This window comes from Lepidochelys kempii, chromosome 5 (genome assembly GCF_965140285.1).
Source record: "Lepidochelys kempii isolate rLepKem1 chromosome 5, rLepKem1.hap1, whole genome shotgun sequence".
NCBI classification, from domain to species: domain Eukaryota; kingdom Metazoa; phylum Chordata; order Testudines; family Cheloniidae; genus Lepidochelys; species Lepidochelys kempii.
The window spans coordinates 128459023-128486822 of record NC_136384.1 but is presented as its reverse complement, the minus strand read 5'-3'; the positions used below and the strand labels follow the sequence as shown (position 1 = coordinate 128486822).

Below are 27800 nucleotides of genomic sequence, written 5' to 3'. Positions count from 1 at the left end.
CTCACGAAAGCTTATGCTCAAATAAATTGGTTAGTCTCTAAGGTGCCACAAGTACTCCTTTTCTTTTTAAGAGGAAAGTGTTTTTCCATTTTAGCCTTAATCAGTTGGCCTTGGCATTGTTCTGTGACCCTTTAATTGGAGCAAAATAAGTGAGGGTGAGCTGCTCTGTGAGTTCTCTCACAACTGCCTTAATCACTCAAAGCTCCCCATATTAACGAACCACTTCCCTAGCTAATCACCAGTATGGCCATTAACAAATATTAAAGATTTTTTTTGAAAAGGAAATAATTGTCAAAAACATTCCCTGGATTTTCTCTAAACCTAAAAGCAAAAAGAGACCAAATGTTTCTGAAAAGAGTTTCTTTAGATCAGGTTTCAGAGTAGCAGCCTTGTTAGTCTGTATTCGCAAAAAGAAAAGGAGTACTTGTGGCACCTTAGAGACTAACCAATTTATTTGAGCATGAGCTGAGCTGTAGCTCATGAAAGCTCACGAAAGCTCATGAGCTGTAGCTGTAGCTCTCAGCCTCTCCAGACTACTGTACCCCTTTCAGGAAGGAGTGTGATTTGTCTTGCATACCCCCAAGTTTCAGCTCAGTTTAAAAACTACTTGTTTACAAAATCAGACATAAAAATACACAAGTGTCACAACACGCTGTCACTTAATTGCTTACTTTCTCATTTTTACCATATACTTATAAATCAATTGGAATATAAATGTCGTACTTACATTTCAGTGTATAGTATATAGAGCAGTATAAACAAGTCATTGTCTGTATGAAATTTTAGTTTGTACTGACTTCGCTAGTGCTTTCTGTGTAGCCTGTTGTAAAACTAGGCAAATATCTAGGTAAGTTGATGTACCCTAGGAAGCACTCTGAGTACCCCCAGGGGTACACATGCCCCTTGCTGAGAATCACTCTTAGATTATCTGGGTGTATTGTGTGCAGAGCTGTTCATGTGGCTTCCCAAGTTGGATCCTCTCTCCTATCAGCAATCCAAACTTTTCGCTTTTAACACTTCACCTTATAACAAAATGGTCCAAAAGGTTATCAAACAAAGAGTAAGGAAAAAATCTGGCTGTAGTGGCAGTGTTGGATAACTATAAATTTCTGATTGTCACAATGTGCAAGTCCTATTTTAAGAGATACTTTCAACCTAAAACAAATAATAAAAAAATCCCTCATACAGATCTATCTTATAGATTCATAGAAGGTTAGGATTGGAAGGGACCTTAGGAGGTCATCTAGTCCAACCCCCTGCTTGAAGCAGGACCAATCCCCAATTTTTGCCCCAGATCCCTAAATGGCCCCCTCAAGGATTGAACTCACAAATGGCCCCCTCAAGGATTGAACTCACAACCCTGGGTTTAGCAGGCCCATGGTCAAACCACTGAGCTATCCCTCCCCCCCACTGAGCTATCCCTCCCCCCCACTGAGCTATCCCTCCAAAAGTTGCTTATATTTTAATAGTTTTTTTCTGTCTGGTTTATATTTCTATTTGATCTCTCAGTTAAATCATAATCCTCCTCCTTCTGACCTTTGTTACCATAGAAATTTTGTTATTCAGTGTTATTATTTCACTGTAGATTCAAATAGAAAAAGGGAAAATGTTTGTATTAAAACAATTTAAACAGCAAAGATAGTAAAAATAAAATGAAGCGTGGATAGATGTAGGTTTAAATCTGATAACATTTATAATTTTTTCCCCTCAATATTAAAATATTTTTGAATTGATTTGAAAGGTTTGTTTGTTTTTATTTTTAAATGATTGATAGTGTCTGGGCAAAGCAGGAAAAAGTTACTAGGCTCCAGCTAGCCAGTGGGAATAACATCCTAGTCAGAGGCCAGTAGAGTTCTGAGAAGCCACAGCTTTTCCCAAAAAGGGTGGGTGGAAAAAGGAGGAGTTGGGCAGTGTTGGGCAGTGTGCACCAAAATGTAGGGGGTACTTCATTGGTGCAAGAACAACAACTTTTTGGACCAGAAACTCGTGACCTGTTGGGACTGGTGCATCTCTGCTACTCTAGCATTCTTTTTTTGGAAATCTTTCTTTGAACAACTCCCAGTGCCTACTTTAGGTGCTTGCAGCTTCTTCACATAGCAGCTAAGCAAGACTGGAATGAATATTGTTAGTTTCACAGTTTGCCCACAGCATTCTGAATAGCAGCTGAGAATATGACTGGTGTTTTTGTTTACCTTTTGCTCTGCCTCTGTTTAGGGCAGAGGTGGGCAAATTATGGCCCGCAGGACCCTCCTGCCTGGCCCCTGAGCTCCTGTCCCAGGAGGCTTGCCCCAGCTCCTCCCCCGCTGTTCCCCCTCAGCATGCTGTAGCACTGGCGCAATGCTCTGGGTGGCGTGGGGGGCGGGGGCGAGCTCCTAGGGCAGCGCAGCTGCAGAGCCTGGCCTGACCCGGTGCTCTGTGCTGCGCGGTGCATGGCTGGCTCCAGCCAGGTGGCGCAGCTGTAGCACCTCCAGCCACTGTTGCTCCAGGCAGCGCGGTAAGGGGACAGGGAGCGGGAGGGTTGCATAGAAGGCAGGGGTGTTTGGAGTGGTGGTCAAGGGGTGGGGATGTGGATAAGGGTCGGGGCGGTCAGAGAGTGGGGAACAGAAGGGTTGAATGGGGGCAGTCAGGAAGGAGCGGGGGTTGGATTGGGCGGCAGAGTGCAGTCAGGGGCAGGGGTCCCGGGGGGCAGTCAGGGAGAAGGGATGGTTGGATGGGGCAGGGGTCTCCGGAGGCAGTCAGGAATGAGGGGAGGGGTTGGATGGAGCAGTCGGGGCAGGGGTTTCAGGGGGGCAGTCGGGACAGGGAGGGTGGGGTGGATGGGGCAGGGGTCCCAGGGAACAGGGGGGTTTGGATGGGGCAGGAGTTGGGGGTGGGGAGGGTGGGAGCAGGCCACGCCCCCCTTCCCTATCCGGCCCTCCATACAATTTCCAAAACCCGATGTGGCCCTCAGGCCAAAAAGTTTGTCCGCCCCTGGCTTAGGGAAAGCAGTAGATGCACTGGAGCTGTTTGTCTCCAGACTGAGGAAGGTGACATCAGTGCCTAGATATGGTGGTGAGCAGTGCTATATTGGTATGAAAGCAAATTAAAAACAGACAATTAACATATGGATAGGTTTCAGAGTAGCAGCCGTGTTAGTCTGTATTCACAAAAAGAAAAGGAGTACTTGTGGCACCTTAAAGACTAACCAATTTATTTGAGCATAAGCTTTCGTGAGCTACAGCTCACTTCATCGGATGCATTTTCCACTGAATGCATCCGATGAAGTGAGCTGTAACTCACGAAAGCTTATGCTCAAATAAATTGGTTAGTCTCTAAGGTGCCACAAGTACTCCTTTTCTTTTAACGTATGGATAGTTACCTTTGCAGCTAGAAACTATTTAAGTTCTGCAGGAGCAGTTTAGGCCCACCTCACTTACAAGGAAAACATGTGTTTTACCACTTGTGCCTGGTCAAGTGGATTTCTCAACATAAAGCACACAATACGCTGCTTCTTTTTAATAATTTAAGGGGAACATGTTGATAAAAGATGTCTTCCTGCCCCTAAAACCAGCAATGCAACTTGCAGCTCTGGAGCATCTGTGATCTTTTCTGGTCACCTTGGAGGATCATCAACTGTAACAGATTGTAGAACTCTAGGTTTATAGTAGTTGCACTTTCTGACTTTATGAGAGAAAACATTTGCTTCATTAAATAACGTCATATTTTTTATAAGCTCTAAGGATAGACATAAATTATACTTAGTCTAAATAAGTTATTAAATGGGCTGTTCTATATAACAATTGGTCTTCTGTATGTATAGCCATAGAATGAAAGGAAAACCTATCTCAGCTTGAAAAGGCTAGACTGATGCAGTAAAGTGAGATCCCACTAGATGAATAATATAACTTGGCTATACGTAGGTAAGTAAACTGTTTCTGCGAGTTAGGATTATTCTGTCTGTTTAAGCTGAGCATAATGATAGATATTTCAAATTTTGCTTTATGGCATAAATTGATCAGCCAGTGTGGTACTTGATGACTTACAGCCAGGATCCAAATTCTACCATTGGAGTACCACTGAAGGGACTGCATTAGTTTTTTGGCATCTTTACATTTAAAAATCACCATCTCCCCTCTCATGTCTACCACCTTCATTTTTCATCCAGTGTTTGAACTGAGTAGTTTTGAGGTGGGGAAGGAATGAAGGACAGTAGAGAGGCTTCAGGGTTAATTTCCCTAAGAATGCTTTTAGAAAGTACCTGTCATCAAATAATAGGATACTATACTACAAAGGCAAACAATTGGATTTTAGAGGGGTCTTGTTGCTAAGAATATGTCAACTATATGGTATGGAGTGTCAGTTTCTTTACAGAGGGATGAACTACATCCGACATTTAGTTCAAATACTAGGTCTGTATACAGTATATGCAGAACCTTGCTAACTGGCACACTGAAAATGGTGGCTTTTATCTACTTATCAACAAGGCTGTTGTAGTGTCAAAAGTTCTCAAATTGATTTCATATCTCCAAGTGTATTACATATATAAGAAAGGAACACAACCAAGCTGAACTATTTATCAAATATACTTTTAGATAGATCACTTTGCTCTTTTCTTTACTTGCTAGCTTCAATAGGCTTCTCAATCACTCTTGTGAATTAGTGAGGTTCTGTGCTGTACATGCAATTAGCTTATGTCTCCATGTAATGTTTATGTGACACTGGCAAATTAATACATTAAAATATTTCTATTTGTATATGAAGGGGCTGTACAAGCCTAATTGCACCATTGCTTATCTAACTTCATTCTTACTTTCCCATGTATTTTAAAGTTGTCTTTAGAGTCTGTGTTTTGTCCCTTCAAACAGTTACTCACATTATTCACTTTCGCTCTTCACTTCATCATCATCATCTTCCCCATCTGTTCAATTTTTATCGGATGGAACAAAGGGTCAGCAACATGTTAGCAGTCAGCTCTCTGCAGATCTCGAATTGGGAACCTCTACTCCATCTGTTTTCTTTCCTGTATCTACTCCATCCTCATTCTTCCCCATTGATGCTTCCTCAGGTTGGGTAAAAACTAGCGTCTTCTGTGCTTTTTTTCTAGGGATTTTCTTGGTGGTTTTGAATATCATTATGGAGGAATTACAGGAAAACAACATTTATTGAAGTTTGAGAATGGGCATATTAGACAAAACATTTCCATTAATTGACTGAAGCTAAACTATCCTAAAAGTTAAAAGGGAAGGGATGACAACTTTCAGGTTCTTGTTAGGCCTATTAGAAAACAGTAAATATTGTCTGAAACTGGGAGTAGTTGAGTGTTGCTAATTAGAAGTGGGCTAGAGGGTGGAATCTACTGTCATTGGCTCTTTAAGAGAGCAGTGGGCTGATTTTGTGAATAGTAGGATGGGCTGGCTTGGTTGCTAGAATCTCTTAACTTTCTAGAATACTAGTGAGCATGGCATGTGGTTATATGGTTGTATGTAAAACTGGCACAGCTTTTAGTCTCGTGTTCACTTCATGAGGTGCTCATTTCTCATTCTAACTAGAAAAGGAGTACTTGTGGCACCTTAGAGACTAACCAATTTATTTGAGCATAAGTTTTCGTGAGCTACAGCTCACTTCATCGGATGCATACTGTGGAAAGTACAGAAGATCTTTTTATACACACAAAGCAAGAAAAAATGGGTGTTTATCACTACAAAAGGTTTTCTCTCCCCCCACCCCACTCTCCTGCTGGTAATAGCTTATCTAAAGTGATCACTCTCCTTACAATGTGTATGATAATCAAGGTGGGCCATTTCCAGCACAAATCCAGGGTTTAACAAGAACGTCTTGGGAGGGGGGGGAGAGTGGGTTTGTAGGGGAGGAGAAAACCTGGATTTGTGCTGGAAATGGTCCATCTTGATTATCATACACATTGTAAGGAGAGTGATCACTTTAGATAAGCTATTACCAACAGGAGAGTGGGGTGGGGGGAGAGAAAACCTTTTGTAGTGATAAACACCCATTTTTTCATGCTTTGTGTGTATGAAAAGATCCTCTGTACTTTCCACAGTATGCATCCGATGAAGTGAGCTGTAGCTCACGAAAGCTTATGCTCAAATAAATTGGTTAGTCTCTAAGGTGCCACAAGTACTCCTTTTCTTTTTGCGAATACAGACTAACATGGCTGTTACTCTGAAACCTGTCATTCTAACTAGTAAATGTGAAAGCTGCTGATCAATAGTGAAATTAGTGTTGGATACATTCACACATAGATAACTGGTAATCAGTTTTCTTCCCTGAAGGTGAATGAAGTGATTGGCAACAAGCAATTAAAAATTATTTTTGGAACTTCAGTCCATTGGAAGTAAAATATAAAGATTTCACCATTGCAAGCATTGACCAGTCAGTTTAGCGGCATCTGCACTGGGGTTCAGCCAGCATAGCTATGGCACTTGGGGTGTTGATTTTTTCACATAGACTAGCCCAAAATGTGCACCTCGTGTGTGTCAGAGAATGGAATGTGGTCGTGGTCGTGCGGGGAAAAAGGAGCACATGTTCTGATTGTGCTTTGTGTTGGTAGCTCTTTCCTTTCTGTGGAAGGCTGACAGGTGTATTGGTATCTTTGCAGTGTTCCTTAGCTCTGAAGAGGAGAGAGAATCAACCTGTGATGTTGTCCTGCCATGAAAAAGGCGTTCCTTGTAAATAGACACAATGGTTGTGGGGGTTTTACAATTATTCTACATCTGGGGCAGGGCAGTGAAAATGGTGGTTTGACTCCCAGGAGTTGTAACCTACAGTCTATACAAGGAGAGTTTTAAAATTTTGCAGTGCTTGGTATCTGCGTGGTATCGTTGACCACAAGAAATCAGAGGCTACAAATGGCCTTGGGGCTCACAATAAGTGTTAATGTCTGCAAGAATAAGAGAGGGCATACTGTACTTGTCATTAAACAATCTGTAGGTCTAAAATGAATGATGGTTTCCTGCTTGTCCATGTAAAGCAGTTGTTGCTTAAATAATAGTGGAAGGCCTGCAGTGCACTTTGGCTTACAGAGTTGGGCGGCATAATTAAGGTTAAGAATTTTCATGGTAAAATTTGAAAAATTTCATGACATTGTTGTGATCAAAATAATATTTCACTTTTTGTGACAGTGCTTTGAATTTATAATGCATTCCCCTCTATTCGACATTGGTGAGGCCTCATCTGGAGTACTGTGTCCAGTTTTGGGCCCCACGCTACAAGAAGGATGTGGAAAAATTGGAAAACGTCCAGCAGAGGGCAACAAAAGTGATTAGGGGACTGGAACACATGACTTATGAGGAGAAGCTGAGGGAACTGGGATTGTTTAGCCTGCAGAAGAGAAGAATGAGGGGGGATTTGATAGCTGCTTTCAACTACCTGAAAGGGGATTCCAAAGAGGATGGATCTAGACTGTTCTCAGTGGTAGCAGATGACAGAACAAGGAGTAATGGTCTCAAGTTGCAGTGGGGGAGGTTTAGGTTAGATAATAGGAAAAACTTTTTCACTAGGAGAGTGGTGAAACACTGGAATGCGTTACCTACGGAGGTGGTGGAATCTCTTTCCTTAGAAGTTTTTAAGGTCAGGCTTGACAAAGCCCTGGCTGGGATGATTTAGTTCAGGACTGGTCCTGCTTTGAGCAGGGGGTTGGACTAGATGACCTCCTGAGGTCCCTTCCAACCCTGATATTCTAGGATTCTATTATTAGAATTGTAATTGAAATCTGACTGCAGTATTGCAGGTTATTCCCTCAAAGCAGATTATGTACACTGAACTGATACTTCAAATGTTGTCTTTTGGTGCTATTTACTTTTGTAGTTAATATTGCACTAATAAAAATGATACCAACAGGATCTTGTAAGAGGGACAAGGCAAATTGCCACGTTTATTGTAAATACAACAAAATATTCCTATATGCAATTTCTATATAGATCCATTCACACACACAGACATTCACACGCAGGTTCTACAAAAAGGTTGTTATAGTTACCAGTCTAGTCATTGCTCGTGCCAAGTCACTGGCCAGGTGGCCTGGACATGAGAGTGGAGCCGAGTTGTTGTCAGATGCGCGTCAGATGCTCCTGGAGGGTGGTCGAAGAACCAGACTCAAAGAACACAGTCCCTGGACCCAAGTTTTATAGGTCTCTGATTCAATACAAGTCTATGGAAGTTGCTTCATCATGCTGAATTTACAATTGAGATTACCATCAATCAGCAGGTGGTACATCCATGACGGCTCCATGATGGCTAGTTGTTATCTTCTTGTTCTTCCTTGATGGGTTTTGGGTGGATTCCGGTTTGCACTCCGTGGGTCATCCGGTTATCTCCACTACTTTGTATATTCTTCAGCCCATCGATACCAAGGTTGAAATTCTTAGGATTAGGCTGGCACCATTTACTAACCAATTATTTCCCTGCTTCAGACTCTCAATTCCATGCACTCATCATTCATTCTTTTACTTAACAACACAATTTACGACTCTTGATTTGTTTAACAAGTTTTATCCCACTATCTATTTTTCCCTCTTTGGATACCAAGATTTACATAGGCATGACAAGGGGCCCCGCTGGGGAAGAGCATCAGAGTGTTGTTTTAAAGAACAGCATTGTTTTCTCAAAATTCTTATCACTTTCCAGCACAGACTCTGTCCCTTACCAGCCTGAAATAATTAGTACTTTGGCCTTGCATTTGTTACAGAGTGAAATTCAACAGCATGGAACTGATGTTCATACCTTTTTACAATACCTATATACTCTTTTGTCTGTCTTTATTTCTACTACTACATAATTAGAATTCTATCATACTCCTATAACTGTGAGGGCGACGACCCAACAGTTAATGAATGAGTATATTAATGAGAAATCTTAAATAACTGCAGTAATGCACATCTAACGCCTACAAAAGTGAAGGTGAAGTAATATTTATTGTCTAGAAACTGATTATTAGATTCCCAGGTAAGATTACTGTCCCAGGTAAGATTACTGTCCCAAGTAAACTCAAAGGGCTTTACTTAGGTCCATTTTTTTTTTTATTGGTCAGTGGGATCTGTGTGCATAGTACCTCTGAAAATAAGGCTTTTTTTAATTTGAGTGTTTAACTGTAGGTACTCGGTACTGAAAACTTCATCTTTAGTCTATGCTGGCTGTTTTTCTAGTGAGTGAAGATTTGGAGGTGAATTTTTTTTAGTAGCTTTACAAAACTCAAGTTATTTCAAATTATCTCTTTTTAAGGGAGTAGAATGTTTTCCCCCCTGCCTTGATACAGAGGACAGACAAATGTGTGTAGACTACTAAACACATGAATTCTGTAAGGCTGTAACAGATCTGGGAAGCGGGGGATGGGAGGAGGGAAGAAACAAGTGTTTTTCAAACCTGTTCCACTGGTAAGGCATTGCCAGATTTAACAGGTGAAGTTCAACAGATATGGGCTGTTTTGACTTCAGTGAGAAGTAAAATCCATTGGTTTGATTTTACCCAGTTGCACTTACTGGGGCTTTTGGTGTATTTGGGAACTTTAGGGAAATATTGGTAGATTGAATCTATGACCTTCATAGCTAAAATGAGATCAATCCATTGGTGATGTGAACTGTTAATACATCCGTTCATAAAGGCAATGTACAGTCATGTTTTAATTGTGTTTAAGCTATTGCTGAAATAAACATTTTGGGAATTTAATAACCTCGCTAATTACTATGGTCTCTAAGCTCCCTGTAGATTTTACATAAAGCTATTGAGAAGGTGGTATTGGGCCAACTCAGCAATTCAAAGATTTGTCAGATTTTTCTTAATCTTTGTCAGTTTGTGTTCAGACTTTGATATGGAATACAGCCTAATATCGTTGTTGATTGAACTTCTAGTGAAGTAGAAGCTTCAAAGAGTCCTGTAGCACCTTATAGACTAACAGACGTATTGGAGCATAAGCTTATGCTCCAATACGTCTGTTAGTCTATAAGGTGCTACAGGACTCTTTGACGCTTTTACAGATCCAGACTAACACAGCTACCCCTCTGATAGTGAAGTAGAGGGGTTCATGCTGATTGTACTGTGCCTGCCAGCAATTCTCTATACCAGGGTTGGCAGCCTTTCAGAAGTGGTGTGCCGAGTCTTCATTTGTTCACTTTAATTTAAGGTTTTGCCTGCCAGTAATACATTTTAACATTTTTTAGAAGGTCTCTCTCTATAAGTCTATATATTATATAACTAAAATATTGTCATATGTGAAGTAAACAAGGTTTTCAAAATGTTTAAGAAGCTTCATTTAAAATTAAATTTAAAATGCTGATCTTATGCTGCCGGCCTGCTCAGCCTGTTGCGAGCCTGGGGGTCCGTTCACTTAGGCCGGCAGGAGGCTGAGCGGGGCCTGTGGCCAGGACCCCGGCTGGCAAGAGGCCAGCAGCCAGAATCCCCGACCGGCAGTGGGCTGAGCGGGGCCGGCAGCCCGCTGCCAGTCTGGGGTTCCATCCACCGGCTCCTGCCAGCCAGGATCCTGGCTGCTGGCCCCGCTCAGCCCGCTCTGGGATCCCGGCCCTGCCCACATAGAGCGGATACCTAGCTTCTCCCTGGTTCTAGCCCATTCTCTTCCTCTCTGCACTGAGCTGAGGGTGGGAGTGCACTGAGCACAGAGCTGGGGGTGAAGGATCAGGCTGGGGGTTGGGGTGTAGGGTCTGGCCAGGAGCTAGAATGAGGGAGGGGGCTCAGGGTTGGGGCAGGAGTTTTGGGTGTGGAGTGCTTACCAAGGCAGCTCCCATTTGGTGCGAGGGAAGTGTGGGGGGGGTGCAGGAGCTCCTGTTTGGTGCTCAGGGTGGGAATGTGGGGGGCTGCAAGAGTCAGGGCATAGGGTGTGGGGGGACTGAGTATGTGTGAGGGGGTGCAGGAGTCAGGGCTGGGGGCGTGTGAGGGGTGCAGGAGTCAGGGTGTGGGAGGAGCTGGGTATGTGTGGGGGGTGCTGGGGTTGTGGGAGGAGGCTGGGGTGTGTGAGGGGTGCAGGGGTCAGGGCAGGGGGCTGGGTGTGTGTGAGGGGTGCTCGAGTCAGGGCTGGGGTCGTGGGGGTCAGGGCAGGAGGCTGGGGTGTGTGGGGGTGCAGGGGTCAGGGCAGAGGGCTAGGGGTGTGTGTGTGTGTGTGTGTGTGTGTGTGGGAGGGGGTTGGGGGCATGGGCTAGGGTCCTGGGGGTGCTCCCAGCCCCCTGTCCAGAGCGGCTCATGGCAGGGGGCTGGAGGGGATATGCCCTGATTCCACCCCCCGCCCCTTCTCCGCCTCCTCCCCAGAGCAGCAAGTGCGCTGCAGCTCTGCTTCTCCACCTCTCTCGCAAGTGTCATCAGCTGATCCACGGCAGGGAGGGAGAGGAGGAGTGGCCGGGACCCAGCACTCTTGGGGAAAAGTCGGGGTCGGGGGGACCTTTTCTGCCCTGCAACAGTAGCCGGCAGGACCAAGCTTCTTCACCCTGCCCCCGCAGGGGAGTAGGGGGTGAAGAAGAGCAGGCTGGGGGGGGTGGGCAGAGGGCTGAGCGGGGCTGGCAGCTGGGACCCGGTAGGCAACAGCGTGCCATTAAAAATCGGCTCATGTGCCGTCTTTGGCACGCATGCCAGAGGTTGCCGACCCCTGCTCTATACCCTTAACCACAAGGTCCTCTTAATTTGCTTGTTGGGTGCTGCTCTGTTCTCTCCTACACGACCCAACTGGGTTTGCTGCTTATCTCCCAAAAGTTTTGAGGGTAGTGTTTGGATTCCACAGCATCCTCTTTTGCTCAATGTATGAGTGAGAGAAATATGATTTTCTGGGCTGCAGTGTCCTCAATATGCTGATACTTAGCTGTAGATACCCTTGATTTGTATTCTGGTAATGCCTAGAAGCCTGAATCTGGACCCCATTGTGCTAAGCTTTGTATAAAAACATAGAATCTTTCAAACCAAGATTCTGCAGGCTTTATTAGTCCTCTAGCATCTGAGCTCTGGATCGAAGTGAACTGAAGCAGGGCATGAAGGGATTTTCTAGTTTGTTGGCCCGTCTTCACCTTCTGCCAAAATGGTTTACAACCTTAGAGTTCAGATATCTGTCTCTGTTCCTAGGTTTTATGGATTGTAGTGCCTTATGATCTACGGCTGGTTGGAAAGCTGTGACATTTCTCTCGAAAGCAGACTTTGCAGTGGTTCTCCCTGACCTGGACATCTCAGAGATAAACTAGTAAAAGAAGCTATGCTTAGGGTCATGCTTGAAGTGAAACTAGAATGTGTAAGCCATATTTTCAAGAGGGTCTGAAACTGTACTTACTTGTAAGTACAGTTTCAGACCCTCTTGAAAATTTACAACTTGTCCTTGTTCACACATTTCTGTGTGCATTGCCCACCTTTGTATGTGACAGTTAAGTCATCAGGGAGCTACCAAAACGTGTCTGCCAAGGAGGGTTTGTTGCCTATTAGTTTGTGTGGAGTTTGGATTCTCAAATATTTGGGCTGTATAGCTAATGTACAGTATAGTTGCTCACCACCTATGTAGGGCAAGCAGCTCTGAGTGCAACATCTGTGCTCAAGTCTTTGTATTAGCTACCCATTTAATTTTCTTTTGACACCCTTTGTAGGCCAGAATGTTTGATGGTGCAAGAGACTGTGACTGTAGATTCTTCATCCCCAGGAGGCAACTGTTGGCTGCTTCCTGATTGGTCAACCCATTGAAAGGCTGTGCTCTCGGTTTTCCCTCTTGATGTGAGATCAGTAATGAGAGGCAGAGGGAGACCTTGCTTTTTTTTTTTGGTGTTTTGAAGAGCAGGGAGAAGAAAAGATTTCAGAAAACAAGGCTATTAAGTTTTTTTTAACCCACTTTACCAAAATTTTACACTACTTATTACTATTTTCTACAGAAATTAACTTGAGAAATCCACTGCACTAAATATATAGTGCTATAGAACATTATACCAAATGTCATTAACTAGAAGTAGTTACGTTATTTCCTTGACATATCACTAGAAGTGTACTATGCTTGGGACTTGTCTACACTAGGCAGTTTACTTTCCTTGAATTAATTGATTGCCAAAGTCATCTAGTGTAAGTATAACCTGTGACTTTTCATTAGGAAAAAGATGGATCAATCTCATGGTAATGAATACCTGGTAAAATCCTAGCGTGGACAAGGCAGCTTGTAATTTTTACATATATTAGCAGACCTAGATAAATACAAGCGGCATCCTACAGTTTTTGACCTGCTAATGTGTGAAAACTACAAGTTGCACTGTTTATACTAGGATGCTAATATGAGGTAAACCACCAATTATGTGAATTAAAACAACTTACTTAATGCAGTGGGTGTAAGTGTGGTTTATAGTTTAGGCCATGTCTGCACCATGGAACTACAGCAGCATAGCTATGGTGCCATAACTATGCCAGTATAAGCTCATAGTGTAGAAGCAGCTACCCTTTAAATTGTAAAGGGTTTTTCAGTCACCTCTGCGAGCAATAGTAGCTAGGTCCAGCAAAATCTCCCAGGGGAGATGGAGTTTATATTGACAAGAGGGTAGCTTATACTAGCTCTCTGAATAAAATCAGCTATTCCTGCAAAATAACTCTTTGCCTGCATCTACACTAGATCTTTTACTTGCATGGCTAGGCTGGTCACAAATGTGGGTGTGCTCCTCCCCTGTTCCATGCTAACATACATGGGTTATGCTGACAAAATTTGTGTAGACCGGGCCTAGCTGGTGGTTCTGCTTTAACTATATCTGTTTTGAAACAAGGCAAGCCCAACAGATTAGTGAAAGTTACATTTCATACTAGACTGCTCAGTGCTGTGTGTGCTCTTATGTGTTCTGATTTGACTAATAATGATAACACTTTCTTGCTATATGTGGAATAAATAGTAACTTCAGATGGTAACCTGTTGTACACTTATCTGAAGGTAAAACCCATATGTTTTCAACTGAAGGTGTTTAAATTGATTTGAAACGTCTTATGTTCACATCGACATTCATGATTTCTTGGAAACTGTTACTGTGAAACTTTTTCTTAGTTTACAAAGGGGAATTCTCTTAACACTAATGTTATGACAGTGACAAAGTAAATTAAGAATATAAACTTCTACTCTATCTAGATTAACCTGTAGCTATGTCATAGTTTCTAAGCATATGGTATCTCTGCAGACTTGGTAATGTTTAATAAATAGCTTGATTTCTGAATTTATGGGCAGTGTTTAAATGCTTTCATGTAATAAAGTTTAGAAGTCAAATTTAATTGGAAATTAGAGACTATGCATAGGCTGAAAGATGTCTGTTACTCACTGAATTTTATAGTCTCCTTTGCTAGGAATGCAAAATCCTTCTGTATCAGCAAAGTAGAAAGTCCTCATATGAAGAATTGTTACTCTGGATACATTTTCAAACTTCTTACTCGGTAGCCAAGTAAAGCAAGTGATTAGTTTTCTGCTGATGAATCTAAGCTGTTTGCAATGTTTGTTCAACCTTTTAAGGTGGAGAAGAGAGGTGGTAGATGGCAACTGGAGGCAGCTTTGGAGTGTGGGACATTCTTCTGCTTCCAGTGGCTGACAGGTCTGGTTCCGCCCCTGAGCTGCAAACAGGCTGAAGTACTCATTGTAACGCATCTCTGGATCTAATTACATGAAGACAGGAAACTTACAGGTCAACAGATCAATTTGCCTATTGTCTCTGAAAAGCTGAATTTCTTCTGGACAAAGAGAAAGTTTTGTATCTTGGGTGCAATACCACATTTAGATGCACATTCTGTAATTCTGTTTTGGCTATATCTGCAGCAGTACCAGAAGCCCCAGTTGAGAAGAAAGTCCCATTGTTAAAAGCTGTGCATTCATATAGTAAGAGAATTCCTGCATCAGTGCTTACAATCTAACAATTAATCTGTTTTGCCTCTTCAGCTACATAGTTCTTTAAAGTTTAGGAAAGTTAAAGGCTAATCTTTCAAAATTTGTTTCATGGTCCCAAGTTGAACGCATGTATGAAACTGTAGAAGACTTAAATATAGAGAATGCTTAAAGAATAACTGAAAATCAATTATTGGGGGCCTGTTAATACTTTCATGATTAAAGATAATCTTGGGTTTTAAAAAAAGCTGTGTAAGTAAACAAAGCAGAATAGCAGGTTCTAACCTTTCTTTTTTGTTGGAGTTTGACAATGTTGTTGGAGGACCAGGATAGTTAAATCACAGAAACCGGAACTGCAGCTTTCCAAGCCCCCAGATATAAGATGTTAAATGAGGTCAACAAACTGTACAATCTGTATTCTCATGGCTGCTTCAGTTTATCTCTGAAAGACCAAAATACTGGGGAGAGTAGGTGGCAAGATGAGAGCATAGTACTTCTGTATGTTGTTGCAGGCACCATCCTGTGGGTTTCAAGAGCTGCTGACCAGAGGAGTTTATGGAAGGCTCATTTTGCATTGAACTCTGTAAGGCTCTTGGATGACTTCACTTCATGCAAGTCTGAATGAAGGTATCCCTTGACTCAAATGTCTAAATATTAAGCCTAGGAAGGGATTGGGGGGGATTTTCTTGCAGTTACAAGGATTTTTATGGAGCATTTCAGCAGAATGACCTTTTTCACCTTCTGATTTGCCAATTAATAGGAGACAGTTGTCCCTGGGTCAGAAAGATCAAGGAACGTGAAGATGTTGATCATTGTTTGAGACTTTTGGTGACACAAATATACAGATATTCAGATTTTCCGTTGAACCCTGAATTTTAGTTAGTTGAATGACTGTAATGCTCTAATTCAGGCTTTGTTTAATAAAACTTTTAACATCCCAGTAAAAATGAGAAGTTACAAATAAAATAGGTGCAATCAATTAAATTCCAGCACCGCTCTGCTTTTAGCAGCTAGTGGTGGTTGGTGTCTCACCACAGCATTGCCTTCCGTTGACATCTTGATGATTTTGAAGGGACTTTGTCCTTCATGACATAATAGTATAAGGGTTCTTTAAACAATTCTTTAATAACTGGAAGTTAAGAATCTTCATCTCCTTTTAATACATGTTTTTACACAAGAGTGTGATCTAAATTGAATCCAAGTGCCTTTTTAATGACTGGTAATTTGTGGCTTTTAATTCCCAACAAAAAAATCCATTGTAACATTTTCTCTTAGTATATTACAAATTCTTTCTGTAACTTTTGCTAGTATACCTAATTTGGGATAGCCCATGAAAATGAATAGCTTTTCTCCCCAAAAGCCTGATGCCTCCAGCAGTGATTTTGATCACTTATTAATGAGCTAGACTGTATTCAGAGAAGAATACAATGGGATTGTTTTTAAAAAAAAAAAAAAAAAAAAAAAAAGGTTGCACCTGTAACAGTTCTTTATTTGGATAGGATTACTACAGGTTTAGAAAGGTTTGAGGCATTAAATTATGGGTCTAAATTAGCTGTTAGCACTCAAGAAAAGATCTTGAAGTCATCATGAATAGTTATCTGAAAACATCTGCTCAATGTGAAGCAGCAGTCACAAAAGCTAACAATGTTAGGAACCTTAGGAAAAGGGATAGGTAATAAGACCGTAAATATCATAATGCCACTATATACATCTGCTCACACCTTGGATACCGCATGCAGTTTTGGTCTGCCATCTCAGAAAATAAATTAGAAATGGAAAAGGTACAGAGAAAGGCAACAAAAATGATTAGGGGTATGGAACAGCTTCCATATGAAGAGAGATTAAAAAACGTGGCACTGTTGAGTTTAGAAAAGACACAACTAAGGGGCTGTGACAGAGTGTATCAGGCCCTTTGGGGTCCCCTGCAGGAAGCCTTGCTATCGTACCATGCAGAGCTTATTGTATTAGTGTCATGTATGATCGGACTATGATTCCATCCTCATGAGCCCTGTGAACAGTAAAACTGTTCTAATTCTGGTCTTTGTTCTCAAAATGTATCGTTATTTTCTTTAGAGTATAAATTTTTGAAGGTGTTACTGTTCTTCAAAGCTTGTAAGAGGGGTGTGGATTGCACTTCCTGATTTACTGAATAACTTATCTGGGGATACCTTTTTGTATGTAAAGGGTAATGGTGCGCTGCAAACTATTCTTAATAATTTGGAGGAGGCAGGGCAGAAAAGGTGGGGGAGTAGCACTGTATGTAAGGGAGCAGTATGACTGCTCAGAGCTCTGGTACGAAACTGTAGAAAAACCTGAGTGTCTCTGGATTAAGTTTAGAAGTGTGTGCAACAAGAGTGATGTAGTGGTGGGAGTCTGCTATAGACCACCGGACCAGGGGGATGAGGTAGATGAGGCTTTCTTCCGGCAGCTCACAGAAGCTACTAGATCGCATGCCCTGATTCTCATGGGTGACTTTAATTTTCCTGATACCTGCTGGGAGAGCAATACAGCGGTGCATAGACAATCCAGGAAGTTTTTGGAAAGCATAGGGGACAATTTCCTGGCGCAAGTGCTAGAGGAGCCAACTAGGGGGGGTGCTTTTCTTGACCTGCTGCTCACAAACCGGGTAGAATTAGTGGGGGAAGCAAAAGTGGATGGGAATCTGGGAGGCAGTGACCATGAGTTGGTTGAGTTCAGGATCCTGACGCAGGGAAGAAAGGTAAGCAGCAGGATACGGACCCTGGACTTCAGGAAAGCAGACTTCGACTCCCTCAGGGAACGGATGGCCAGGATCCCCTGGGGGACTAACTTGAAGGGGAAAGGAGTCCAGGAGAGCTGGCTGTATTTCAAGGAATCCCTGTTGAGGTTACAGGGACAAACCATCCCAATGAGTCGAAAGAACAGTAAATATGGCAGGCGACCAGCTTGGCTTAATGGTGAAATCCTAGCGGATCTTAAACATAAAAAAGAAGCTTACAAGAAGTGGAAGGTTGGACATATGACCAGGGAAGAGTATAAAAATATTTCTCGGGCATGTAGGAATGAAATCAGGAGGGCCAAATCTCACCTGGAGCTGCAGCTAGCGAGAGATGTCAAGAGTAACAAGAAGAGTTTCTTCAGGTATGTTGGCAACAAGAAGAAAGCCAAGGAAAGTGTGGGCCCCTTACTGAATGAGGGAGGCAACCTAGTGACAGAGGATGTGGAAAAAGCTAATGTACTCAATGCTTTTTTTGCCTCTGTTTTCACTAACAAGGTCAGCTCCCAGACTGCTGCGCTGGGCATCACAAAATGGGGAAGAGATGGCCAGCCCTCTGTGGAGATAGAGGTGGTTAGGGACTATTTAGAAAAGCTGGACGTGCACAAGTCCATGGGGCCGGACGAGTTGCATCCGAGAGTGCTGAAGGAATTGGCGGCTGTGATTGCAGAGCCATTGCCATTATCTTTGAAAACTCGTGGCGAATGGGGGAAGTCCCGGATGACTGGAAAAAGGCTAATGTAGTGCCAATCTTTAAAAAAGGGAAGAAGGAGGATCCTGGGAACTACAGGCCAGTCAGCCTCACCTCAGTCCCTGGAAAAATCATGGAGCAGGTCCTCAAAGAATCAATCCTGATGCACTTGCATGAGAGGAAAGTGATCAGGAACAGCCAGCATGGATTCACCAAGGGGGAAGGTCATGCCTGACTAATCTAATCGCCTTTTATGATGAGATTACTGGTTCTGTGGATGAAGGGAAAGCAGTGGATGTATTGTTTCTTGACTTTAGCAAAGCTTTTGACACGGTCTCCCACAGTATTCTTGTCAGCAAGTTAAAGAAGTATGGGCTGGATGAATGCACTATAAGGTGGGTAGAAAGCTGGCTAGATTGTCGGGCTCAACGGGTAGTGATCAATGGCTCCATGTCTAGTTGGCAGCCGGTATCAAGTGGAGTGCCCCAAGGGTCGGTCCTGGGGCCGGTTTTGTTCAATATCTTCATAAATGATCTGGAGGATGGTGTGGATTGCACTCTCAGCAAATTTGCGGATGATACTAAACTGGGAGGAGTGGTAGGTACGCTGGAGGGGAGGGATAGGATACAGAAGGACCTAGACAAATTGGAGGATTGGGCCAAAAGAAATCTGATGAGGTTCAATAAGGATAAGTGCAGGGTCCTGCACTTAGGACGGAAGAACCCAATGCATAGCTACAGACTAGGGACCGAATGGCTAGGCAGCAGTTCTGCGGAAAAGGACCTAGGGGTGACAGTGGACGAGAAACTAGATATGAGTCAGCAGTGTGCCCTTGTTGCCAAGAAGGCCAATGGCATTTTGGGATGTATAAGTAGGGGCATAGCGAGCAGATCGAGGGACGTGATCGTTCCCCTCTATTCGACATTGGTGAGGCCTCATAGAATCATAGAATATCAGGGTTGGAAGGGACCCCAGAAGGTCATCTAGTCCAACCCCCTGCTCAAAGCAGGACCAATTCCCAGTTAAATCATCCCAGCCAGGGCTTTGTCAAGCCTGACCTTAAAAACCTCTAAGGAAGGAGATTCTACCACCTCCCTAGGTAATGCATTCCAGTGTTTCACCACCCTCTTAGTGAAAAAGTTTTTCCTAATATCCAATCTAAACCTCCCCCATCTGGAACATCCCCCATCCAGCTCATCTGGAGTACTGTGTCCAGTTTTGGGCCCCACACTTCAAGAAGGATGTGGATAAATTGGAGAGAGTCCAGTGAAGGGCAACAAAAATGATTCAGGGTCTGGAACACATGAGTTATGAGGAGAGGCTGAGGGAGCTGGGATTGTTTAGCCTGCAGAAGAGAAGAATGAGGGGGGATTTGATAGCTGCTTTCAACTACCTGAAAGGGGGTTCCAAAGAGGATGGCTCTAGACTGTTCTCAATGGTAGCAGATGACAGAACGAGGAGTAACGGTCTCAAGTTGCAGTGGGGGAGGTTTATATTGGATATTAGGAAAAACTTTTTCACTAAGAGGGTGGTGAAACACTGGAATGCGTTACCTAGGGAGGTGGTAGAATCTCCTTCCTTAGAGGTTTTTAAGGTCAGGCTTGACAAAGCCCTGGCTGGGATGATTTAACTGGGAATTGGTCCTGCTTTGAGGAGGGGGTTGGACTAGATGACCTTCTGGGGTCCCTTCCAACCCTTATGTATTCTATGTAGTTCTTGGGGGGATATTTTTTTGGCGGGGCGGGGGGGGAAAGACTTTTCCAAGTGGGCACTTCCCCTGTCCTTTGTGTAACACTTTGGTGGTGGCAGCTTTTAACCTAAGCTGGTAAGAATAAGCTTAGGGGGTCTTTCATGCAGGTCCCCACATCTGTACCCTAGAGCTCAGAGTGGGGAAGCAACCTTGACAAGTGGTAAGACTGAGTAACTTGTCTTTCAGTGAAGGAGTTATGTACTAATAAGCAACTTGTAAAAGCAAGTGTGTTTGACTCCACTTTATACTGACAGTATAAATTTATTTACAAAGAGCTAGCTATGCTCTGACCAATTAAACTGTGAAAAGCTGCTGACATCACTTGTGGAAAGTAACATAACTTCAGAAGTGGTTTCTAACTCTGCTTTGGAAAGTTGGGGGTATTTGAGTTAACTTGACATAGCCAGTTTGCACGTGTGGTAGAATTGACATTGCACTTTGGACAGCAAATATTATAGTCGTGTGTGTCAAGTTATAACCCACAAACATAAATATATGGTTCTTGAAAATCACAAGCCACAAGTTTATAACACATTGGCAAGCTGAAATATATTTGTAAGATTTAAGTGTGCATTTTGTGAAAATGTATAAAAACTACATTGGCTCTGTATCCACAAAAGCCAATTGTTGTGATTCAGTCTGAAGGTGACAAAGGCATGAATAACTCTGGTGAGGTCCTCATTAGAATGAGGAGGTGGTCAACCTTGCTGAGCTCAGTGCGAAATCACGTAAGGCAGCTTCTCCTATTTGGATATCAGAGTAGCAGAAAACAAGATTTTAGGTTGCCAACCTCACTAATAAATGACAATCGTACTACCTTGGTGAAGGGAGCTGAAATAACTTCTGTTTGACTTTCTGCTTGTTCCACCTAATTTCAGAATCAAATGGGCAGAAATGAAGTATGGTCATTCCAAAAGATTATGAAACTTTTAAACCATCAGACTGTGAAGTCACACTTCACTTAAGTTTTGTAGAGTTTTTTATTTTTATTTTTTTTAAAAGATACTCTTAACATCCTTCTTCCTGAGGAGCCAGATGACTCTAGTACTATGAACACAACTATACATGCAGAGGGAGGACGAACTTAGTAATAGTATAGACTTTAAATAGCTTTAGAAGACACCTCCCCCTGCCCCTAAAATACTCCTTTCTCTGCCTCCCATCCAAGATTGAATGGTCCTAAGGTCTGATGTCTAGTGCTGTATTTAACTGGAAAGCTATGAAGCTCAGGTCTCCAGTGATGAATGTTTCTAGATGTTGAGGTAATAGATCTTAAATTGGTCAGTAATGCAGGATTGAATAATGTAAATCTTGGACATCAGACCTGTGATCTCTGAAGGCTGAGATTTTCAAAGGAGCCTAAGGGATTTAATACCAAGATCCCATTTACATTTGATAATGGGTGCCAAACTCCCTTAGGCTTTTCAGAGAAACCTATCTGTGATTTTTAAGGCTGTTCCCCCCCCCCCCCATATTTGTGAAAGAAATCTCTTTTATCGCAGACTCTTCAAAGAAAAAGGACTATTGGCAAATTCCTCCTAAATTTGGAGTTAGAAGTAGTCCTGCTTTGAGTGGTTTAGTGGGGATTGTGCAGATGAGAAGGTCAAAGGTACGCAATAGTATGCCTTCGTATGTCAATCTACAGTTGATTGCATGAGAAGGAAAGATGGTCTTGAACTAAAGATATGGAACAGGGAGTCAGGAGACATGGCTCTTGCTCCTGGATTTGCCTCAGGTTTTGTGTGTAGCCTTGAGCAATTTGCTCTGCATCACCTTTAAAATAGGGGTAATACTAGCCTATCTCATGGGTGATGTAACAGGTTTCTTTTTAAGGTGCTATGAGAGCCTCAGATGGAAGGTCTTATCACAAATTTCATGATTCTGCAGCTTACTCCGTGGTTGTCACAAATTCAGATATAAGCAGCCTAATATTTCCTTTCTTGTAAATGTTCATTATTACCCTAGGCTGTAACTTCAATACTGCACTAGATCAAATGAAAAAATGTATTAGTTGTACCTAAGCACACGTGTAAATGGGTCGAGTTCTTAGTGTTTTATGATTCCCATTTACTCTTTCGGCCTTCCTCTGTCACTGATAAACCAAACACTTTTTTACTTCATCATTGGGAAAAGCTGTTACTTGACAATAACTTTGGTTCACTTGTTACCAAGATCTTTTATTTCCAGAAAACCTAGGTTAAAGTTTTTAAGCTTGCAAAGTCAAGCTCAAAAAAGTTAAATGTTTGAAATAATTTTGATTATACATAATTTGGCTTCCTGCTTATGCATTATAGGCTTCAGCTACATGATTGCAGTATTGCCAATCCCAAGTGTTGGAAAAAATCATGAGATTGGGTGAAAAAAGTTTTGGGCTTTTATTTACGTTTGGGTTTTGAGTTTTTAAGGTACAATTGGGTCATGTGTTCAAGCTTTTCTCTGCAAACCTGAGAGCTAGAAACTTTAAATGAGAGCTGAAAACCTACATGTAGTTGCAGGATTCCAGGATCTGGGGCTTTAAGAAACACCAAATATCATGCAACTTGTCATAAAACGAATTGGTAGCGCTGTGGTTGTACACTGTTTTTTTCATGGGATTCCCTCAGCACACTTCTAGATATGGAGGGCTTTCATATACTGGGAACTGAGGCCCTCAGACCAAAACTTGCAAGTCTCTGCTAATCTTGTGTGCCTACTGATTGGTTGCCAAACTTGAGGCCTCAGAGATCAATTTTTCAAAGTTCTTAATGTGACCAATAGGGCAATTTCCTGCAATTTCCTTGAAAGACCATATAGTATTAAGTTTATGTATTATTGTGTGCCAGGATTGCATGTAATATCGATAGTGGGGAGATGTAACAGATGGAAGACCTGAGAGTTCAAAAGACTGTATTGAAAATGTCTCAGATGAATATGGAATTTTGGACAATAAGTGGGTTCCCTGGGGAATCTTTAGGGAGAGAATAATGGAAATTATCCAATTCCAGTTATGAAAAACCCCCAGCTTTTACTATCTATGCCCTGAGACGAGGGTCTTTGTCTGCGGATTATCTGTTACAGAAGGCCAAGTTCAAAGGCCCAAGCTTTATAAAGAAACAGCTGATTTGCCCAGCCTTTGTTCTTGTTCTGGATCTAAATTGAATATGAACTCGTAACCTTGGGGAAGACTCATCTGTGGGTTTTGAAGGACTAAAACCTACCTGAGCCCTAGGCTGGGGTTGGGGGTCACTTCTGGTAAGATTTTTAGTATGTGTGTAGGAACTCTTACTGGTGGTTTTTTGTTTTTGTTTTTCTCATGCTTTTATCTTCAGAATAAATGTGCTTACTCGGAAGGAATTGTGTGGTAATTTATAACTGTAGGCAATACAGTGGTTATAGCCTTATGAGAGAAAGCAAAGCGCAGGTGCTGGCCTGTTTTAGGCAGTCTGCCTTGCTGGGGATATCACAGTGTAAGGCAGGGAGTTGTGCAGTCTGAAAATCCCTGGTCAGGAGGGTGAGAGACACTAGTCTGCACCCACGAGAAGTGGCTGGTGGGAGCTGGAAGCCTTAAGTGAGTGCCCTTGCTGGAACATGCCAGGGGAAAACAGGTTCATTTGCCCTGAAACTATGACACTTAACATATATTTTCATAGTACTTTACTGATGGGAAACTGAAACAAAGGTAAAGTGCATTGCCCAGCATCATGTAAAAGGGCTATGAGAGAAACAGAGGTAGGACCTAGTTGTTCTGAGTGATATTCTATTCCTGGGGGAATTCTGTGTCTCTGCACATACGCAGAATTCATGTTCCCTGCAGATTTCTTTGCTTCCCTGTAGAAAAATGACTTCTGATGGGAAAGCAAAGCGAAGCTGCGGGAGAGGTCATGTGCCCCTCCCTGGCAGCACAGGCAGGTTGGCTCGGGTGCTGGAGCAGCCGGCAGAGGCGTAAATCATTGCCTGGGGGTGTGTATGTGTGGGGGGAGTCGTGCGAGAGAGAGACTGACTGTCCCTCTCACTCGCTATTGCAGCACAGTCAACATGGAGGGGCAGGGCTTCTGGGTGTTTCTGAGGAGGTAGGCATGGGGCAGGCCCTGTCCCTTCTGTTCTGGCTGCTTAGTGAATTGTTCCCATTGTCTTTGTGAATTCCCACAGGAGTATAAAACAGGTATAAAAATTTTAGGGCTCCTTCACATTGGCAGAGGGGTGTAAAGGACAGTATGGCCTTATAAATGCTTATGGTGGTTTCGTGATTAGAACTGGTCTACATTTTTGGACTGAAAAAATTTCCTATCAAAATGTGCTCCGTGAACTGTTTGCTACTGATCTTTCTGGAGATGGTCAGTAGCCAGTATAAATTGTGAGTTTGATTCTCCAGCCCTCACTTGCTCTTCAGTTACCTATGATGTAGCACTGAGCGTATGGCTGCATACATTTGTTGACTAATAACCTAGAAATAAAGGGTCAAACCTAGTACATTACTGTTTGGGAATTTCCTCCATTGCTTCCTATTCTCCATCCATTGTATTGTAGTTTAAATAAGTTACCAAAATAATTGAAACCAGAGTGATTATATTGTGGTGTTTTGATAAAATATGGAGAATTTTGTAGAATTTTAAAATATTGTGCACAGAAACTTGAATTTTTTTTGGTGCAGAATTCCCTGAGGTGTAGGTATTCAACTGCTTTAACCCTATGACCATCCTTTCTCTTTTTGCAGTCCTCTGTCTCATTCGCTATACTAGTTTCAACTTCTACAACAGATGAGACAGAAGTTCAACAGACAACAGCCTGCTTCCCTACACAACACTGATTTATTCCCTGAGCAGCATCCATCCTGTCCACTGAATGAAGCAAGGGTCCTGTGGAAAAAATAGTATGTGCTCTGTAATTACAGACTCTCATAATTCATAGCAAGTGGTGGGGGGCTGGTGGTTAGTGAATTGAAGTTAAACAAGTAAGCTTTATTCTAGTTGTCCTAATGTATTTGATTTTTCAATCCTTAACTTTTTTGACACTTTCTATATGTAATTTACTTGTTTTTTTTTTTAAAGGTAAAATAAAGAGAATTATGTGCAAATACCCCTCCAGAATCAGCAGCGTTGGAACTCTGGGCTTCCAACATTGCAGCACAGATTACTAGCACCTGTGCTAAGATATTAATTACAAATGCTGACAGAAGGAATAACCTGTTACCATTTGTGCATCACCCACTAAGAAATGCTGTTGCATAATACGCCATAACAGTAGGTTTTATATGCCTGAATAGCCCCATTTTAAACAGCATAGCAGATAATTAAAGTTGGGGCAACTTTTTTCCATTGGGACATTGGGTATGTCTACTCAGCATTCCAGAGTGAGCGGGAGTGAGCCTCCTCGCTCAGGTTGGCAGACTCGGACTAGAGGGGCTTGTGCTAGTTCTCTGAAAATAGCTCTATAGACGAGCTCTGAAGTTGTGCTCCAGATGTTGAAGCCCACCCTACTCTGGGGATTGCAGAGCCTGAGCTGCAACTTCAAAGTGCTGACTCTATAGTTCTTTTTAGAGCACTAGAGTGAGCCGTGCTACACAGTCTGTCAGTGTGGGCTGGGAGGCTTGCTCCTGCTCGCTCCAAAACGCTGAGTAGACATATCCATTGTATCTGAAGTGACTGGGACTTAGGTCTGTCATATTAGAGAGTTGTTCTATTCCCAGTTGTATAACCTCTCAGTGGGATAGGAGGCTTTGTTCAGTTAGTAGTGAGGTAGATAGGACAATCACAAGTTGGTAAACATTAAATTCGAACACATGATTTCTGGGTTCCCAGTCTATTGTACCTTAGCCTAGTACAAAGCCTATTTTGATAAATCAGTTGCACATTTTTTTTCTTATTTGGAGCTGTGGTTTGGCTGGAATAAGACACTGTGCTGGCAGAATTATAGAGGTTTTTGGCAGCAAACTGGGAGCAAGCTGTACCAGTCAAATCATTGGTGGAAAATTACCATCTTAATTTAGCTCCAAAACTTGCCCAAAGCTGGATTGGTTTTATGCTGCCAGCAAGTTTCAAGCTATTGCTGCAGTGCATGGAGGAAATAGAAGTCTCTCCCCCGCCTGCAAATTGGTTGGAGGAATTATTAAAAGTGTTACGAGCTGTAACTCACGAAAGCGTATGCTCAAATAAATTTGTTAGTCTCTAAGATGGCACAAGTACTCCTTTTCTTTTTGCGAATACAGACTAACACGGCTGCTACTCTGAAATCACCATAGTTGCTGCTGCTTTAAAATACATATATGTATGTTAAAGATGCAGTTGCCTAATAGAGTGCCTTATTGTGAGGAGTTGTGCTCAGTTTAATACAGTGTCTGTAACTCTAGCATTAAGGCTATATCCTCAGTGGGGAAAAAAGGGTGTGTTTTATAAATGGTGATAGTTAACACACCATATTTTGCTGTGAAGACATCGGAAGTACTTAGGTCAAGTGTCTGGCCAAGAATTTGAATTTTGTCTTATTTCTCAACCTACAAATAAATTCTTTGTAGGTGATACACTACAAAACTTGTCAAGTCCATTCATGTTCTGTCGCGATTGTTTCTTCTTTGTTCATCACCATGTCATTTTTATTTCTTTGTCACATTGAATGTCACTAAATCTAATTATGACTTTCTTTAAACAGTGTTACCAGCCAGGATCATAGGAGTAAACTAAAATATCCCTTAACCTAAGAATCATAAAAGTCTATTCAAAGTAGATGTAAATGCATCCTGCACTAGATCTGGCCCCTTGAGCATGCTAAGCCACAGTATTGAGTAAAACCTGGTGTTGACTTAGTAGTAGATAGAAATTTAATAAAATCTATGTATCTGATCACACAGTGAGTCTCACAGGAGATTTACAGAGAAGTGATATGCTCCTACCATCTGTTTGTTCTTTGTTTTGTCTTACCTGACTGCTGATTTTACTACTAAGGTTTGTCAGGTTTTTTTTTTTTTTTTTTAAACCTGTGTTTAAGGGTTTAATACCTTAACCATTTCAAATAGCCTGTGGCTGAAGATTAGGCCTGTTTATACATATTTTGTTTTACTTAACAAAAGTTACATTGGTTCAACTGTTTGAAGAATCCGATAAAAATTTACCTCCCTGAGGGTTTCTGATGTTTGACTGTTTATGTTCTGTTGCCAATTCAGAGAGTAGCATGAAGTGCGCTAGATAAACTTACAGAGGATAGGTCCATCAGTGGCTATTAGCCAGGATGGGCAGGGATGGAAAACCATGCTCTGAAGTGTCCCTAGCCTCTGTTTGCCAGAAGCTGGGAATGGGCAACAAGGGATGGATCACTTGATGATTACCATTCTGTTCATTCCCTCTGGGGCACCTGGCACTGGTCAGTGTCAGAAGACAGGATACTGGGCTAGATGGACCTTTGGTCTGACCCAGTAAGGCCAGTATTATGTAAGTTGGATGTTTTAACTTGCATAAAATAGTAAATATTGCCCATATTTCAAACTGGGCTTGTCTGAAACATGGCATGGAAGCAGTTACTCAGGAAGCCATATTAAGACTTAGTTACATGGCAGTGACTACTTATCAACCATTTTACTACAAAATTATTGAAGTCAACAGGAGCTGTTGAGTTCTCAGCACCCATAACAAATCAGGCCACTTAAGAGCTGTCTAATGGGCCTTTGCTTGGGATATTCAAAGGAGCTTAGGTACCCAACTGCCTGAGGCCCCTTAAAAATACTAGCCTAGGAGCCTAACTTTACCAGTTTTCTAAAATCTTGGCCATCGTGTAACAGTACTGTTGAGATATTAGTGAAAAGTTTTTACCTACTATCTTAATGATTTTATTC

General features: G+C 42.2%; 1 protein-coding gene across 16 annotated transcripts in view; it reads left to right on the top strand.

Annotated features, from left to right (window-relative positions):
• Positions 1-27800, top strand: part of PCGF3 (polycomb group ring finger 3) — a 108707-nt gene that overhangs the window by 19356 nt on the left and 61551 nt on the right. For 9 of the 16 annotated variants that reach the window (XM_073345797.1, XM_073345787.1, XM_073345786.1 and 6 more), the window contains exon 2: positions 24693-24848. The exons of 4 other annotated variants lie outside the window; for them this stretch is intronic. The gene's annotated coding sequence lies outside the window, so the exon portion shown is untranslated. Of the gene's footprint in view, positions 1-14437; positions 14798-15315; positions 15431-24692; positions 24849-27800 lie in introns of all 16 variants that reach the window. 3 more of the 16 variants (XM_073345783.2, XM_078852966.1, XM_073345782.1) reach the window with 3 other exon arrangements.